Source organism: Sminthopsis crassicaudata, chromosome 1 (assembly GCF_048593235.1).
Source record: "Sminthopsis crassicaudata isolate SCR6 chromosome 1, ASM4859323v1, whole genome shotgun sequence".
Classification (NCBI taxonomy): domain Eukaryota; kingdom Metazoa; phylum Chordata; class Mammalia; order Dasyuromorphia; family Dasyuridae; genus Sminthopsis; species Sminthopsis crassicaudata.
Window position 1 is genome coordinate 410,996,766 of NC_133617.1, and position 18,765 is coordinate 411,015,530.

Below are 18,765 nucleotides of genomic sequence, written 5' to 3' on the forward strand. Positions count from 1 at the left end.
GAACGGTAACCTCTAGTGTAGGGTAGGGAATAGGGGAAAGGAGACAGTTTAGAACTTAAAGTATAACAAGAAATTAAATAAATTAAAAAAAAGAAAGTCAAGTGCTTGTTTGAGCATGTGTGTGATCAGCAAACAATAACTGATACGGAATTTTGCTTTTTCACATTTTAGTCACTTGTGTGCCTTTGAGGTGAGGTCTTCTATCCATGGATGTGGACAATAGTATCCATGGATCTGGACAATGGAGATGGAAAACTACTTAGTCAATCTGTCAGTAGGTAGATAGATAGTCGGACTGATAGGTAGAGATTGATTGTGATGAATGGATGGATTGGTAGATTATAAATTGATAGAGATTTAGATAGGTAGATGAATAATAGAAAGATGGATAATTAGTAGTGAATGAAAACTAGAAACTACACATTGAATTATCCAAATTTCTTCTAGCTTTCTTTTTATTCAATATAAAATAATGGAGTTGTGTGTATTGTTATCATTCTGCTTCCTTCACTCTGTATCTGTTTTTACAAGTTTTCCCATATTTCTGAATTCTTCAGGTTGAATTTGTTGTGTGTTTTTTTAAATATATAAATGATATCCTATCACATTTGTATGCCACATTATGTTTAACCATAGTTAGGTCAGTAGATGAATAGAATTGAATTTGGGAAAATGCGAAATGTTTTAATTACCCCAAACTGGACCACATTCCAAAAACTAATCATTTTTAACAATAATATCCTTGCTATAGTGCTATATGACTGTAAATCATGAAGCATCATACTTTTAGGGACCAACAAGAACAACAACTATTACAAATGCTATGTGATTTCAAAGCAATGGAAAAGCATAAGACAACTTTAAGTAGATTACAACAGATTGATAATGATGATGTGAATTAATTTTATTAGATATTCTAAAAGAAATAAATACTACAAAGTATTTCTTTATGTAGATGAAATCTACAAAGATTTGTAGAATTTATCTCATTCCATTGAAGGGTACTTAAAGACAAGTGTTCTTCAAAGCCTCTATAATGCTATAGAGGGGGTTGGGGAGAGAGGTCATTAGAACGTGAAATTCTCTATGAACCAAAATAATGTTAAATTGAGTTATGGATTGGTAGTTTAATCCCTAGCTCTACCCTTTGCTAACTGCATATCATTTTTGTAAGTCCCTAGATCTCCTTAGTCCTCAGCTTTCCTTACTTGAAAAATGGTAGGTTATGAATGAAAAATTCTCAAAGGTTCCTTCCAGAGCAAACTTTATGATTTCATGAATCAGACTCATCCCTCCATCAGTTTAGATGATAGATCCTCTCTGAAGTCTCCTCTAGTTCCCCCAAATATAAATTGTATTTCTCTTGAGTTTTTATACTATGATGTTTGTACTTCTTCTATGTAGATATCATTATAAAATTTTATAGTCCTTTTGTAGTATTGCAAATAGTGTATTTCTCCTACCTAGCCTATTAGATTGTACTGATATATAGACTATATATATTTTTTTCTTTATCACTGTATACATCCCCAAGGATATGTTAAGATCAGTTCAACCATTTGGAGAGCAGTTTCTAAATTTCCAGTATGAACATTTATTCCACAGAAATTGGCAATGAAAGAAAGTGGAAAGCAATGGAGAATATGTTAATGATGTATATTAAACTTAAAGTATGTACAGCCAGCCTACTTTTTTGTTGTTGAAAATTTTGTTGTTTGGGACAGCTAGGGGCACAGTAGATAGAGCACCAGCCCTGAAGTCAGGAGAACCTGCATTCAAATCTGGTCTCAGACACAACACTTAGCTGTGTGACACTGGGAAAGTCATTTAACTCTATTTCTTTAGTAAAAAAAATTACCACTTTACTGCTTCCATTATCTCTCATTCCATTTTCACCTATACTCCTTGAAAAAGAGGTCTACAATCAGTGCCTATACTTCTCTTGTCCATACAGATCTTAAAGTGATTTTCCTAAAGCATAGGTCTTATCATTTCACTCTTCTACTCAATAAAATCCAATAGCTTCCTGTGACCTCCAGGATCAAATATATAAAATTTTTTATTTGGCATTGAAAGCTTTTCACAATCTGGTCCCTTGAGTCTTAAACTTTACTTCCTTGCCTATACTCTATTAGTCAGCTCTGCCGGCCTACTTTTTTTCTTTCAACATGACACTTCATTTCTCATTTTTTGTATCTTTTATTCTATTTTCCATATAGAAAATGTTCTCCTGCCTAACTTCAACTCTTAGAATCTTTGGCTTCCTTAAAATTTAGCTTTTTCTTTTATTACTCATCTGCTAGTATTATTCCTGCCAAGGCTATCTTCCATTTACTTTGTGCTTATCTTGTGTTGCTATTGTTGCTGTTGTTTGTTTTCAAAGAAGAGCAATGATGTCAAGATGTGATGTCTTGATTTATATATGAATTGGATTTAAGTTAGACAAAGTTGCATAAAGTTGTCAGTCTCACTCTCTCTTCCAGAGTCATCAAATTCCAATGGCAAGATAAAAATCAAGATGACTGGTGATTGCTCAGAATACAATGGATGACCTTGACATTTTTGATATTTGACCAAGCTCTAAGCACTCCAAAGCACCTGCTTCAGTTGCCTTCATGGGTGTAGGAACAAATTGTTCTCATCTACCTATTCTGACAGAGGAAATCTACATCTGATTGGTATAGACATCCTCCTAACTCACTGATGTATTTGAAATCTGTTGGTTGCCTGTAATCTGTCTGCCAAGACAGTTTAATAGGATGTGGCCATTGTGTATGCTACAGCTTCTTAAAGTCACAGGTGAGAATTGGGTGATGGTGGGCATTAAATGTGGATGAACAGGTCTTAAAAAGGCTCACCAGACCCTTACTCCCAAGGTATTAATTCTCCCTGAATATCCCATTACAATCATTATCCTATTTATATATCTTTTATACCCTGATTTTAAACATGTATATGATTTACATATACATGTAAATATATTTACATAAAATCTGTATTCATCTTGCATATAAATATAAGTATATATGTATATATATATATTCTCCCTATTAGAATGCAAGTTCCTTGAGGGAAAGAGGTTTTACCTGTTTGTTTTGTAACCATCACTCAGTAAGGCACCTATACAAAGTAATGGTTATTAATGGTTGCTGATTGATTGATCACATCTCCATTGCATATCATAACGCTCTGCATATGGCAGGTATTGAAAATAAATTTATTGGTTTAAATAGATTATGTTTCCTTTGGTTAGGAATTAATTTCCCATTTCTATGGGAGCAATACATGTTGCTAATTGGCAGAGTATGTTTTAGTTTTAGACCAAGAGTAAATTATTCTTATAGAATATCAGAATAGAACGTGGACTTATGGGATTATCTAATTAGTGATTTGCCCAAGTTATGTATCCAGGAAGTAGCAGAGTAGACACTAAATTCCAGATCTCATAACTTTGAGTGTTTCCCCCCAAAAAATACCAATATTAGAGGGAAAAAAAGCCTTCAAGATTATCAAAGTTTAGATAACATTTCATCTTTTGGTTTATCATCTGAATAACTTGTTACAACAGAATAAATCCAGCATTTTCTTCTCTCTCCCCCCAAACTCTACTGTGTCCATTCCAAGACAAAATTTTCACAATTAATTCATTTTATAGGTTCATATATTGTGAAGCTGAAGGAACCTTAAAGTTTTAGAATTTAACACAATTAAATTCAAGACAATGTATCATAGTTCTTGGTATAATGTAGTATTTTGAGTGTAGGGGAGATACATTGTTTAGTGAAGACAAAGACCCTGCCCTCATGTAACTACCATGTGTCAGCCACCCTATAAAGGGCTTTGCAAATATTATTTCATTTGATTTTTACAAATATGTACTTGATTAATCATTTCTATAAGTGTAAGGGAATTTCAGAATAGAATTCAATTTATAAATAATTTCAATTTTTTACATAATGATTATAATCAAATCTCACTAACCATTGATAGCACACTGATGTTAGTTATTCAAAATGCCCTCTATTCTTTTGGAATAATTATTCATGACTATAAACCCATGTGTAGATGAAGTCAACTTTATATTTTGGGTTAGAACAGAATGATACCTAAGATATAGATATCAATTTCCAACCAAAACTGAATATTTAACACCACTATCATTTACAAAATTCTTTCATGTTCATTATCTAATTTGATCTTCACTACCATCTCTAGAGGGCAAACAGGCAACATTTTATGATCACTATTTTATATATGAAGAAACTGAATTTTGAATAGTTTAAGTGCTTACATAAGACCACCTGGGTAGTAAATAGCAGAATTGGCATGTGAAGTTAGGCCTATTTTTTCCATTCCGGTGGTTCCTTTCTATTAAAACATTTGATGTAGCTTTTAAATGTTAACTAGCCTTCTCCTGTTCAATATCATTACTCTCCTTCCAGTGTAATCACTACTTTTGCTCACAGTCTTTTGATGTCACTTTCTATTCTTGCCAATGCATTCAATTTTACTCCTAGGTGTTTGGAGATTTGCATGTGGTTTTTATAGTTAAAATTTTTATGATAGGGCAGTCCATAGTCAATTAAATTCATAAGACTATCCTGGAAAAGTTTTTGTACTCTTTCATTCAGTACAATTTCTTTGCCAATCCATTTATTTTGTGGTTATTAGGAAAGATTAAACATTTTAGCCATTTTGTCCCTCAACCTCATGCTATAGAATCAGAGTTCTGGTGAAAAGACAGGTGTCCTTATAACTGTCTTCTCCACCTTCACCTCTACTCCTAGGTTCTTGTTTAATTTCTTTTTACTGTTTTGAATCCACTAAAAAATCACATTTGCTTACACAGATAGAGGTCTCTTATTCAGTAGATAAAAGCCTTTGCCCCTTATACTGATATTTAGAGAATCTAGGTCACTCATTCCAACTGATTGGAATGGGTACAAGTCAATCTCACCCATTCATCCCAGTGGGAGAAAGAACTAAAAAGGCTTTTAACTCTCAAAAACCAGCTATGTGAGTGAATGGCACTTGCTTGCCTATATTCAAAATGGACAGCTGCCAGTCTCCAGGGAAGACAATGAGTCTTAATTCAATTCAACTTTAATGTAACAAATATTTAGAGAGACAACATGATATAATGAGTAGAGGCAGAATTAGGAGGAACTATTTTCAAGTCTTACATTTGATATATTGAGATTGTATGTCACTAGCCAAGTGCCTAGATAAGTCTGGCCCCAAAACACAAAGAATAATATAATTATTTGGTGCCTGTGATGTTTAAGGCACAGGCCTAGTTTCTTGGTGGTACAAAGATGAAAATGATAAAAGTTGAACAGTATAGTCTAATAGGTTATATAATTTATAAACAATTATCAAGTGAGTTTGAATATGATTAGAGAAGGGAGAATTATAAAGAGAGTAAAGAATGGAGAGCTCACTTTAATCAAGGTATGTTTGTATATATATATATATATGTGTGTGTGTATGTGTGTGTGTGTGTGTGTGTATCTGTGCATGTGTATGTACACATGTACTCATGGGAAGGGGGGAAGAGACAGAGGCACACAGAAGAGACAGAAAGAAAACAAAAACAGAGTCAGAAAGAAAACAGAGAGATAAGACGTAAGACGTAAGACAGAGACTGACCTAGAAACATAGGAGAGGAACAAGGAGAGGGAGAAGGGTGGAAGAGGAGAAAGAAATTGTGAAAACAGGAGGGAGGTGGAGGAGGCTGAGGAGGTAATCTTAATTTTCTATTTGCTTGGCATCTGCTTATGTACTCTTGCAATTTTACAACTAAGTCATCCTTTTATTTTTCTTAATAATATTTTATTTTCCCAAATACATGTAGTTTTCTATATTAATTTTTTGTAAAATTTTGTGTTCCAGATTTTTCTCCTTCCCTCTTTTACCTCTCCCCTCTCTGAGGGGAGCAATGTATTATAGGTTATATATGCAAAATCCTTTAAAAAAATCAAACCAAAAGGGGAATAACTCTGAGAAGAAAAAATCAAACAAACAAACAAACAAACAAAAAAAGTAAAAATATTATGCTTCAATCTATATTCAGTTTTCACAGTTCTCTCTCTGGATGCAGATGCCATTTTCTATCCTAAATCTATTGGAACTGTATTGGATCACCACATTTCTGAGAAGAGCCATAGTTCATCATCACATTATCTTGAGGTTGTTGTGTAAAATGTCATCCTGATTGTGCTCACTTTACTCAGCATCAGTTTATGTAAATCTTTCCAGGCTTTTATAAAATTAGACTACTCATTATTTCTTATGGAACAATAACTTTCCATTACATTCATATACCATAATTTATTTAGCCATTCCCAAATTGATGGGGCATCCACTCAATTTCCAATTTCTTGTCACAACAAAATAAGCTGCTACAAATATTTTTGTATATATGGATCCTTGTCATGCTTTTATAATCTTTTTAGTATACAGACCCAATAGTGATAGTGTTGGATAAAAAGGTATGTATAATTTTATAGCCCTATGGATATAGTTCCAAATTGCTCTCCAGAATAGCATTATCAATGCACAACTCTACCAACAATGCATTAGTGTCCCAGTTTTCATAAAACATCAAATCAATTGAATGAAATGGAATAGTTTGATAAGATGCTCTTCAACAATTATGAGGTCAATTCTTTATAGCATATCGATAAGAAGAAAACTGACATAATGGAGAGTAAACCAACCTTGATATAAGGAAGACCTGGGTTTTAAGTGATCTTTCTTACACATATTGCCTGGGTGACAATGGACGATTCATGTAAACTCTCAGTGCCATAGCCAACTTTCTTCCAGTCAAATTACCAATCTGTATCTTTAAATAATCCATTATTATGAAATCATAGAGAGTATAAGATTTTCTATTATTATTTCTGAGATTGTTTTATCTCATTTATCCCTAAGCATTCAAATAAGTATGCATGTGGCCAAAGGTCACATTTATGCCCTATTGCACAATTTATACTGTTTTATCCTTCCAGTTAGTTGGAAATAGTGTTCTATGGGACAAGAAACACTGTTTTCAGAATTTTGGGCCTGGATTACAATTTTTCTTTGCTTCTTATTAGCTGTCAGATTATATACAGCTTATTTAGAGCTTCTCTGAGACTTAATTTCTTCATCTGTAAAATATATACAGAAATTATTGTATGTACCTCACAGTATTATTATGAAGAAAAAGTAATTCATATACTATATACCTGTGAGTTCTAAGGATAGGGAATTGATCCTGTGATTTCTTTGGAATAGGGAACTATTCACTAAGGAAACTCCTTCCATCAGCATAGGTCAACATTTCCCCAGGAGCTTACAGAAAATTGTCTTTAGCACTGAGAAGTGGTGATTTGCCTTGGGTTACAAAACCAGAATATATCAGAATTAGACTTTATATCAACTCCATTCTTCCTGGCTCTGAAGTTGGCTCTTTATGCACCATGCCAAACATCTTCCTAGCTATAGGGAACATAAATTATTTTCTTTGTTTCATGTAGCAAATCTGAGCCAGTTAGCAAATTCTTTCAAGAACAGAGTCCTTAATATACAGTGTCCCAAAAGGCTTAAGTTTAAATTTAAATAACTTCAAAAGTGTTAATACCAAACACTTACAAAAACATCATTTGAAAGTATTTATTTTAGGCTTGTTTAATTTTTGAATTTTGAATAATACACATGTAATTTTAATTTTAACAAAGTAGAGTGGAAGTTTCTGGTTGACTTTTTTCAGACTGGAATATTAAGAGAAGTCACCTGATGATATACTCTCATTAGACTTTTGTGGAATCATAAAAAAATGTCATTTAAGCATCAAAACATCATTTTTTGGGATGGTTTTAAGTTTGAAATTATAAATAAAATCCTTTTCATTATTGAACAGCAGCTGATGAAAGAAAGTTATTACTGTTAAAAATCAACTAAAATGATCTATATCATAATATAGTCTTTATCTTGGATTTTAACAAGATACATATAAATATTTAAAAATTTATCTAATTTATTTTTGTAATTTTGTAGCAGTTATATTTTTGAAGTTAAGCTTAAAGTTGAACTAAAACTTTTGGAACAACTTCAATTGTTCCACATTCAGAAACATACTTTCTCTTTTTATCACTCTATTTCTCCCAATTGAGTATTTTGTTTCCAAGTACACATAGACTTTTCAAGCTAAAAATCTTTTTATCTTTTATCTTCATCTTCTATGATCTTTTTTCTTACAGATAAAGAAATTGAAGTGAAAAGGGTGAAATGCCTAAAGTTATATAACTAGTGGTAAAGCTAGAATTAGAAGTTCACTTTTTTCCTACTAAGATACATACTGCTGTTAACAAATTTCTTGAACTTAGGAGCCATACTTTATATGCAATCTCTATTTTCAATTACTCCTCTTGGTTCTCAGCATGCAGTAGGTACTCAACGAATATTAAATTGTAAACTCCAGAGACAGGCTAGGGAGAGTAGAAAAGACACTGGATTTAGTATAAGTGAACATGGTTCTGATCCCCCTTACTGCTACATACTTACCTATCAGGTCTTATGAAAGTGTTAAAAAATCTGGGATTTAATTTTCTTATCAGATAAAGAACAAAGACTAGAAAAACTTTAGGGCACTTTCACATATAAAAGCTATGATTTCCTATACTCTGTGTATAGCAACTCATACAATAATAGCTACTCAATAAATATTTATAGAATTGAATTGTTAGAGAAAAATGAAACAGTTACATGCAACTGTGAATCAAAAGTATTTCACTGTCTCAACATATCATTGAACTGAAAGGTTGTAAGAGGTAATATTTCCATTTGTAATTGGGGAAACTGAGGCTAAATGCTTTGCCTGAAGTCAAACAGAGTTCACAGAGCAGTTGAAAATAGAACCTGAGGATTTTGACTTTCAAGTTTCTTTTCTTTCTCTTAGATGCAGCTACCTTATGGTTAGAATACTAATCACTCCTGCCCTTTACTCATAGGGCTAATGTGAAGTGGTTTAGGGTTTCTTCAGGTTTCTTAGGAGTGTGGATTAAAATGTTTCTGCAAAACACTCTGAATTCCATTGAGAATGTAGATAGATATATTAGTAAGTTATTAATTTAAAAATTAGCTTGGATTTTTCCCCTTCTTTTTTTAGCCAAGCTGTGTCTTTTTAAAAATCTATTATCTCCAATATGAAAGATGTGCCTTTAGTGAAAAATGCTAATTTGGGGTCAGGAAAAATCCTGATGATTGTATCTGTCAACCCCCAAAACATACTGTAGCTCATTAGTGAATCCATTTCCTTAAGATCTTTCTGCTGGACCTGAGAGCATAATCAGGCCTTTATGCGGTTTCTCCTCCAATTGTGAACAGATAGAACAGGAATTAAAATAATTGGTTGATCTAGAAAAAGCACAAAGAGGTGTTTTATATTTCTATGACTCATTTTTCAAATAACGGTTGAAAATGAGATTGGAGGTGAGAATGTGAAACTGGGAAGGGCAATGAGGAAAGGGGATTGTTTCTTTATATATATTAATTAAATCATAGCCCAAAAACAAGGAAGAGGAAGAAGAAAATCCAAAGCAGAAAGGAGACTATCAAAGAAATGAAATGACTTTTGCGTTAATGATGTATATATACTAAGCATATTAATGGCTCATGGGGGAATCAGTAGGAATTTTTCACTAAGTAGCCGAGGGCAAATGAAACAATTATTTTTTTTCCTTTTCAAAATTCCATTTTAGAAGTAATCATGGATGGGGCATTGAAAATGAGACAGGGCATTGGGTGTAAGTTTCAGAAGGGGAAAGAGAAGAAGGGAGGACAAAAGGAGAAAGGATATTTTTAGAGCTGTCACTTTGAAATGTACCTGCTTTTACTAGAGTGCTACTTTGACATAGCATTGGTGGAGTGGAAATCTCTTCAAGCAGAAGCAGCCGTATTTTAAAATAATAGGATTATAGCAAGCAACTTTAATCAAGCTCTCTTTAGCCTCAAGAGCATGGAGAAGAGCCTTGCAAAAGAGTGAGACAGAAAGAGATTGTTCACCAGCCATATTTTCCCAAACTTCATAAGCTGAAAGAAATTGACCATTGGATCAGTTCCCTGGAGGGATATGAAAGCTTTGTAAGCTCTGTGATAAAAAGGAGATCCATTTAGATGATGTTCCTTATCTCATTCTTTTCCTCCTGAAGGTAATAGCTTAGGTTGTGACTTAAAAATCCTGAATCATTAATAATGGAGGTGCTTGTCTAACTTTAACAATTTGCTCCATCTATCCTGAAATGATTTTTTTGTTCTCAATATCCTCAATGGTTGTTCACAAAGATCACTTGAGAGGGAGGTTGACATTGCTCAAGTCATTTTACAGATAAAGGAATTAAAACATAGAGCAGTTGAATGACTTTTTATTGTGTCTTCTAACAAGTTAGTTGCCAAGAAACCTTGGATCCTGTAGTAAACTGGCATCATTCATTGGTAGATTTGCCAGTTCTCCAGTGAATCCAACATTGTCCTAATGATCACTCAAATGCAATTAGCATGGACATAAAAGCCAAAATACTCATCAGCACTTTGCCCAGGAGCAAATCTCTGGCATGATGGTCGAATGTCCTCACACACTTCAGTGGCACATTATCAGTGTGGAACCTTGGAGACTCTCCTGTCAGTATTTCTCAAAAGAAGGAACTCTAAGATCATGAGGGCAAATATTTCTCTTATTCAATTAAACAAACATATCAAGTGCTCAGGAAACCTGTGATAAGAAACTTTTCTATACATACACGTATATACCGCTCATATGAAGATGAAACAAAGATAAACATACCTTCAGGAGAAGCTAGGCATAGTTGAAGAATGATGTCTGGATCTAGGAACCATTCCCTGAAGATTTCTCCAGTAACTTCATATGGCCACATAAAATTTTGTCTTACTTAGAGCTGAGTCTCCATTCCTTTGCCACTTGGCTATCACTTTGAACACTCTGTGAACTTAACTTATAAAAACACTTGAATTTAAGGTTATAGAACCCAGTTTGGCAAACTTTAAACCACATGTTGAATCAGTCCATTATTTTGTGTACTTAGTGAGATAAGAATAGTTTCTATTTTTATTTCTATTTTGTTTTTATTGAAGCTTTTTATTTTCAAAACATATGCAAAGATAATTTTCATTACTAATCTTGTGTTCCAATTTCCCCCTTTTCACATTACCTCTTCCCCTAGATGACAAGTAATCCAATATATGTTAAATATGATAAAATATATGTAAATCCAATGTAGGCATAGATATTTATATAATTATTCAAAAAGGAAAAATGAGAAAGAAAATAAAATGCAAGCAAACAATAGCAAAAGAAGTGAGAAAGCTATGTTGTGATACATACCCAGTTCCCACAGTCCTCTCTCTGGGTATAGATGGCTGTCATCATCAAAAGATTATTGGAACTGGCCTGAGTCATCTCACTGTTGAAAAGAGCCACATCCATCAGAATTGATCTGAGAATCATAATCTTGTTCTTGCCATGTACAATGGTCTCCTGTTTCTGCTCATTTCACTTAGCAGCAGTTTATATAAGTTTCTCTACCCATCTCGGAAATCATCCTGCTGATTGTTTCTTACAGAAACATAATATTCATAATAGTCATATATTTATTCAGCCATTTCCCAACTAATGGGCATCCAATCAGTTTCCAATTTCTTGCCCTTACAAAGAGGACTTCCACAAACATTCTTGCACATATGGATCCATTTCCCTCCTTTAAAATCTTTTTGGGATATAAGTCCAGTAGAAAAACTTCTGGATAAAAGGGTATGCACAGTTTGATAACCTTTTGACCATAGTTTCTGTGCTCCAGAATGGTTGAATCAGTTCACAACTCCACCAACAATGAATTAGTGTCCCAGTTTTCTCAGATCCCCTCCAATATTCATCATTGTCTTTTCTTGTCATTTTAGCCATCTGAGAGTTATGCAGTGATACCTCAGAGTTGTCTAAATTTGCATTTCTTTGATCAATAGTGATTTACAGCACTTTTTCACATGATTAGAAATGGTTTCAATTTCTTCTGAAAATTGTCTATTCATGTCCTTTGACCATTTATCAATTAGAGAATGGCTTGAATTCTTATACATTTGAGTCAATTCTCTATATTTTAGAAATGAGAACACTATTAGAACTCTTAAAATGTTTTCCCAATTTACTGCTTCCCTTCTAATCTTGTCTGCATTAGTTTTGTTTGTACAAAAAACAAAAAAAAATTATCTAGATGGTTTTCAATAATGAGCTCCAGTTCTTATTTGGTCACAAATTCCTTCGTTCTCCACACTTCTGAGAGGTAAATTAAGAATAGTTTTTATTTTTTAAAACACAGTTGTATAGGATTTAAATATGTAAAAACAAACAAAAAAAATTTAGCTCCCTGTCCACACAACATACACACACACACACATACACATACACATAGAAATGGTAAAAAGCCAAACATAAATGGCTTTTAGACCATAGTTAACCACCCCCTGTTATCTATTAATATATGAAGTAATCCTCTGTGGCAAATATGAGCAATGCCCTCACTGAAAAAAGTTTATATAATTTTCATTATTTTTCTCTTTTTTTTGTTGTTTGTGTTATAATGACAACTTTTTAAAAATAAAATCTCTAAACAAGTAGAATTATTTTATAAGACTGTTTAATGCAAATCTTTGCTTTTCTAGAGGGTAGTATGTGCAAAACAAAAGGCATATAGTAATGATAATATTATTTTTCATTTGCCTTCTATTTTAGAATACTTGCATATCAGAAATCTTGTACCCTATGTATGGTCATGTAGTTAAGCCCAGAAAATAGATGCTTAGAAAAAAGCCATTTCAAAATTGCAGACAAGTTGCTTTCTTTAAGGGCAAATATAATGACCCTAGAGCAAAAGGAAATTCTTATAGTTGCAGTATTCTTTGTTCATGTTTGAAATATTCTCTTCATTAATCTATTTTGCTTAAGCCATATTGTCTCAGCAGCTAACTAGGATGAGTAACTTCTTAGGTGAGACAAAAAACATTTATTTAAATATTACTTGACTGACAGTTTGTCTATTGTGAACACAGACCTTTTTCTTTTCTTTTATATTATGATCATTGCCTACTGTTTACCATCACCATATACTTTTGTAATGTTGTTTTGCCAATGGATTGTTAATTTTCATGGCTAAATAACACTGTAATTTATAGCAATGCTTAGTGAGCTAAATTGAACCCCTATATAACTTCTTGAGATATTTTTGTCTTTGATATGCATTAAACAGATCAAGAAGTAGTACATGTATTTCAAATGTCTTCCATAAGTAAACAGGAATTGAATCTGATGACAATCTTTCCAAAGACAGGATGTGGTCTATTTTTCAGGATAACTGTGCTAGGCTTGAAGTTTCAGAATACAGGACATTCTGTACCACGATTCATTCTCAGAAAATGTCAAAGGAATGAGAAATGAGATATGTATCTGCAGCTTATTCATACCCTAGCTAATAAGCTTCACCTTGGTTTATTTGATTTGCAAAAAGCACTTAACATTTTATTAACTATCATTGTTTTCAGAGAAATCACTCTCAGGAGAGTAGTTCATTGATGTCTTAAAATTTATTTTTTTAAAATGATATTCCATATCATCTTCTAGCAGTGCAGGATATCTAACTAGAAAATGATTTTCCATTGATCCTAGAGCTGCTACTATCTTTTGAGTGAATTTTGAATTTTAAATCTCTACTGGACCACCACAGACTCGAGTATATTTAACCATATGTCAAAAATAAAAATCATTACTATGTACCATTTAAAATATATGTACATATATAACAATTTTAGGTGAAGAAACTGAGTTTGAAAAGACTTTATGTGACTGACATTAGGTCGACGTGTCCACGGCAAAATTCAAGCTAGGATCTTCTTAATTTCAGGTCCACAATAATAGTGACCATGCCACCAAGTTAGTCATGATATGGCAAGTACTTGAGGTTGAAGTTGAACCCAGTTTTCTTGTTTCTGAGTATAACAATTTTATTAATTATATTAACCATTCTATATTTTAAAGGGGGGGAACTATTATTTTATTCTAAACAACTTGATATTTGGCAAATCTTGAAATAAAATTTGATTTCATTTGATTTCTTGAATTCTATTCCTTATGTATCTCTACCATTTTAAGTTATCAGAAAGGTAACACATTAGGCAGGAAGAGCTTGTATTACTTATATTATCATGAAAAGATGTTAAGTCTAAGAATAGAAAGTGACTCCCTCATGTTTGAAGAAGGCTAGGAGCAGATCAGGGAAGAATGAGGTTAGCAGGCACATTCATAGCAATGCAAAAAAAAAAAAAAAAAAAAAAGGATTAAAGGAACCCATAGAGTTCCAGAAAGGACCCAAGAGGATTATAGATTTATTACTACATGCTTAGCTGCGACTTTTGGTGAAGTGCTAAAATTTGGCAAGAGTGCTCTAATTTGTGAATTTTCTGTTTGAAAGGTAAAATTCAGGCAGAGAATATTTTTACAGAAAGCTGCAAGACCCACATTTTTTGGCTGTTACTGGACTTACAAGTCTTGTTTATGGCTTTCATATGCAGGGCATCACCCTAATATTCCATGATGAATCCAGGCCTAGAAAGATCAAAAAAAAATCTTTTGGGGATAGGATTGTAATTGAAAAGGTTGAGTTTTAAATGCATTATGCAAACTCCAGGCTTGCCTGGTTTTAAAAGAGATTCCTGCCATCACCCAATCAAAATGTGAAATCTTTTCTCACCTTGTAAAAGTCAAAGGCAGTTCCTGCATTTTCATTATTTTGCTGGAATCCAAATATTATTCTTCCATTCTCTAACTGTTCTCATCACACTGTGATCAACTATTGCTAGAGAAGGAAAGGTTAGATTTATCAATCAAAGTTTGCTACCAGCCCTCTAAATAATTGAACCCTCAGGAGAAACAAGACTCATGCATTCCTTTTTTAATGTTGTTGTTTTCAATATCTTCATAAAAAGTCATTTCAATATGCTTGTTTCTGTGGCAGAAGGTTTTATGAAGTGTTTATCCTTCTCAGATTTCCAAACAGCATGTGTGTGTATGTATATATATACATATGTGGGAAATAGAAAGGGAGAGAAGGAGGAAGAGAGAGGCAGATATAAACATAAATAACCACAGATACATAATGTGGGAGGCCACATGGAAAAGGGGGATGTGAATATCTAGAATAAGGATGGATGGGGGGAACAGACAAAAGGAAAAAAAGAATCTGACTCATTTTTCCTCTAAGGATCAGAGACTCATAAATCTAGAGCTAAAAGTGACCTCTAGTCATCTAGTCTAATTGTCTGATTTTAAGGATAAGGAAACAGTCACAGTGAAATTGTGACTTGCCCAAGATCACTTAAGTATCAATCATTGAAGGAGGATTTGAATCTCTGTGTTCTGATTTCAGAGCCAATATTCTTTCAACTATACCATGCTGCATTTTCCCAAGCAGATTGCCCCTAAACAAATTTCTCCCCCTCACACTCTTTTTCTGTGAGAATGGTGGAGGAAGTATTTGTATTTCCAATTTATCCTGTTTATAGTTTGTTTGTATACATTTGTTTGGGCAGCTAGGTGCCACAATTGATTAATGTGCTTGGTCTAGAATTCAAAGACTCATCTTCATGAGTTCAAATATGGTCTCATACATTACAGTTTTTTTGAGTAGGTTGAGTGACATGGTCAAATGTGTTTTGGGAAAGTCATGTTAACTGATGATTAGAGAAGTTGAGCCAGGCAGGCACAGCAGCAGGGTAGTGAAATAGTCTGAGCTATGAGGGCCTAGAGTCTAACAGGTTTTGGCAACATATGATTTAATAGAAGGGATGAGAGAGAGTGAGGAGGTGAGGACACAAACATTGTGAGCCTAAGGGATTGGGAGGATGGTAGTGCAAGTGCAAGATCATCCTTGTGTCTGAGGTGACATGGAAAAGTAGATCATGAATAATGGATAAATTGAGGAACTTAGTGGTTGGTGTTTGAGAGAGAGTTGTTACTTATGTTGAACTCTCCTTGTATATAAGTAGGGGATAAGAAGGGGAGCCAAGTACTTAACTCTTTTAGCAAGGAAGAAGAGTGACCTGAATGTCTGTAGCTACCCGGATTCTGATTAAGTGGTAGCTATAGATTGCATGAACCTCAAAGGAGGAGATCCTGGCTCTGAAATATAAATTGAATTAGAGGTGGCTGCGATTTGTAGCTTTCAAAAAACTCTTGACATCCCAGCTCAGCAGCTTATAATCCAGAGTGATGCACAAATGCCAGATATGCCACAAAGAGAATTTTCACCATCCAAACTGCGATTAGTAGGCAAAACCAAAAAGTGGTCACCTTTTTTTTTTCTGGCCTCTTCTATTTCCCTGCCTACAGTACTCCCAAAGTTCTCATGGTGCTGCCTGTCTCTTGTTGTTCCAAGTCCTGTGTTTTCTAAGTGCCCCTTTACCATTCTTCCTTTTTTCCCTCCTACTTAATTCATAAGAAAAAACACTTTTGATAAAACAAAACCCTTGTAAACTATTAGCATAAGTGATTATGTCAATAACCAAATTAACAAAAATCATATAATTATCTCAATATATGCAGAAAAAGCATTTGATAAAATCCAATATCCATTCATATTAATACACTAGAGAATATAGGGATAAATGGAATTTTCCTTAAAAATGATCTTTAGCATCTATTTAAAACCATCAGCAAGCATCATATGTAATGGGGACAAAATAGAACCATTTCCACTAAGATCAGGGGTGAAACAAGATTGATTGCCCACTGTCACCATTACTATTCAATATTGTATTAGAAAGATAGCTTTGGTGATAAGAGAAGAAAAAGAGATTAAAGGAATTAGAATAAGTAATGAGGTAACCAAATTATCACTCTTTGTAGATGATATGATGGTATACTTAGAGAACCATAGAAAATCAACTAAAAAACTACTAGAAATAATTCACAACTTTAGCAAAATTGCAGGATGCAAAAAAATCCACATACATCATCAGCATTTTTATATATTACCAATAAAGCCCAACAGCAAAAGATATAAAGAAAAATTCCACTTAAAATAACTGATGATAGTATAAAATATTTGCGAGTCTACCTGTCAAGGAAAAGTCAGGAACTACGTGAACACAACTACAAAACACTTTCTACACAAACAAAATCAGATCTAATCAATTGGAAAAATATCAACTGCTCATGGGTAGGCTGAGCTAATATAAGAAAAATTACAATACTACCTAAATTAATCTACTTATTCAGTGCCATACCAATCAAACTTCCAAGAAGTTATTTTACAGATTTAGAAAAAATAATAACAAAGTTCATCTGGAAAAACAAAAGGTCAAGAATTTCAAGGAAATTAATGAAAAAATACAAATGAAGGTGGCCTAGCTGTGCCAGATTAAAACTATATTACAAAGCAACGGTCATCAAAACCACTTGATACTGACTAAGAAATAGAGTAGTCAATCAGTGGAATAGGTTGTAGTCAATGCCTATAGCAATCTAGTGTTTGAGAAACTCCAAAACCCTAGCTTGTGGGATAAAACCTCACTATCTGACAAAAATTGCTGAGAAAATTGGAAACCCACACCTAACACCCTATTCCAAGATAAGGTTGAAATGGGTTCATTATTTAGACATAGAGAGATATTATAAGCAAATTAGAAGAACAAAGTATAGTTTATCTCTCAGATCTGTGGAGAAAGAAGGAATTTGTGGTCAAAGAAGAACTAGAAATAATTGTTGAAGAAAAATAGATAATTTTGATTATATAAAGTTAAAAAGGTTTTGCACAAACAAAACTAATGCAAACAAAATTAGAAGGGAAGCAGTAAACTGAAAAACATTTTTACATTCAAAGGTTCTGATAAATGCCTCATTTCTAAAATATATAGAGAATTGACTCAAATTGGTAAGAATTCAAACCACTCTCCAAATTGATAAATGGTCAAAGGATATGAAAAGACAATTTTCAGATGAAGAAATTGAAACCATTTCTAATCATATGAAAAAGTGCTCTAAATCACTATTGATCAAAGAAATGGAAATTAAGACAACTTTGAGGTACCACTGCACACCTCCCAGATTGGCTTAAGATGACAGGAAAAGACAATGATGAATGTTGGAGGGGATGTGGGAAAACTGGGACACTAATACATTGTTGATGAAGTTATGAAGTGATCCAACCATTCTGGAGAGTAATTTAGAACTGTGCCCAAAGGGCTATCAAATACTGCATACCATTTGATCCAACAGTGTTTCTATTGGACTTATATCCCAAAGAGGTCTTAAAAGGAGGAAAAAGAACTCATATGTGGAAAAATGTTTGTGGCAAATCTTTTTGTAGTGGCTAGAAACTAGAAATGGAATGGATGCCCATCAGTTGGAGAATGTTTGAATAAGTGATGGTCTATGAATGTTATGGAATATTATTGTTCTATAAGAAATGACCAGTAGTATGATTTTAGAGAAGCCTGGAGAGACTTACGTGAACTGATGCTAAGTGAAATGAGCAGAACCAGAAGATCATTACACACGGCAACAAAAAGATTATATTATGATCAATTCTGATGGACATGGATCTTTCCAACAATGAGATGATGCAGATCACTTCCAATAATCTTGTTGTGAAGAGAGTCATCTATACCCAGAGAGAAGACTGTGGGAACTGAGTGTGTATCACAATGTAGCATTTTCAC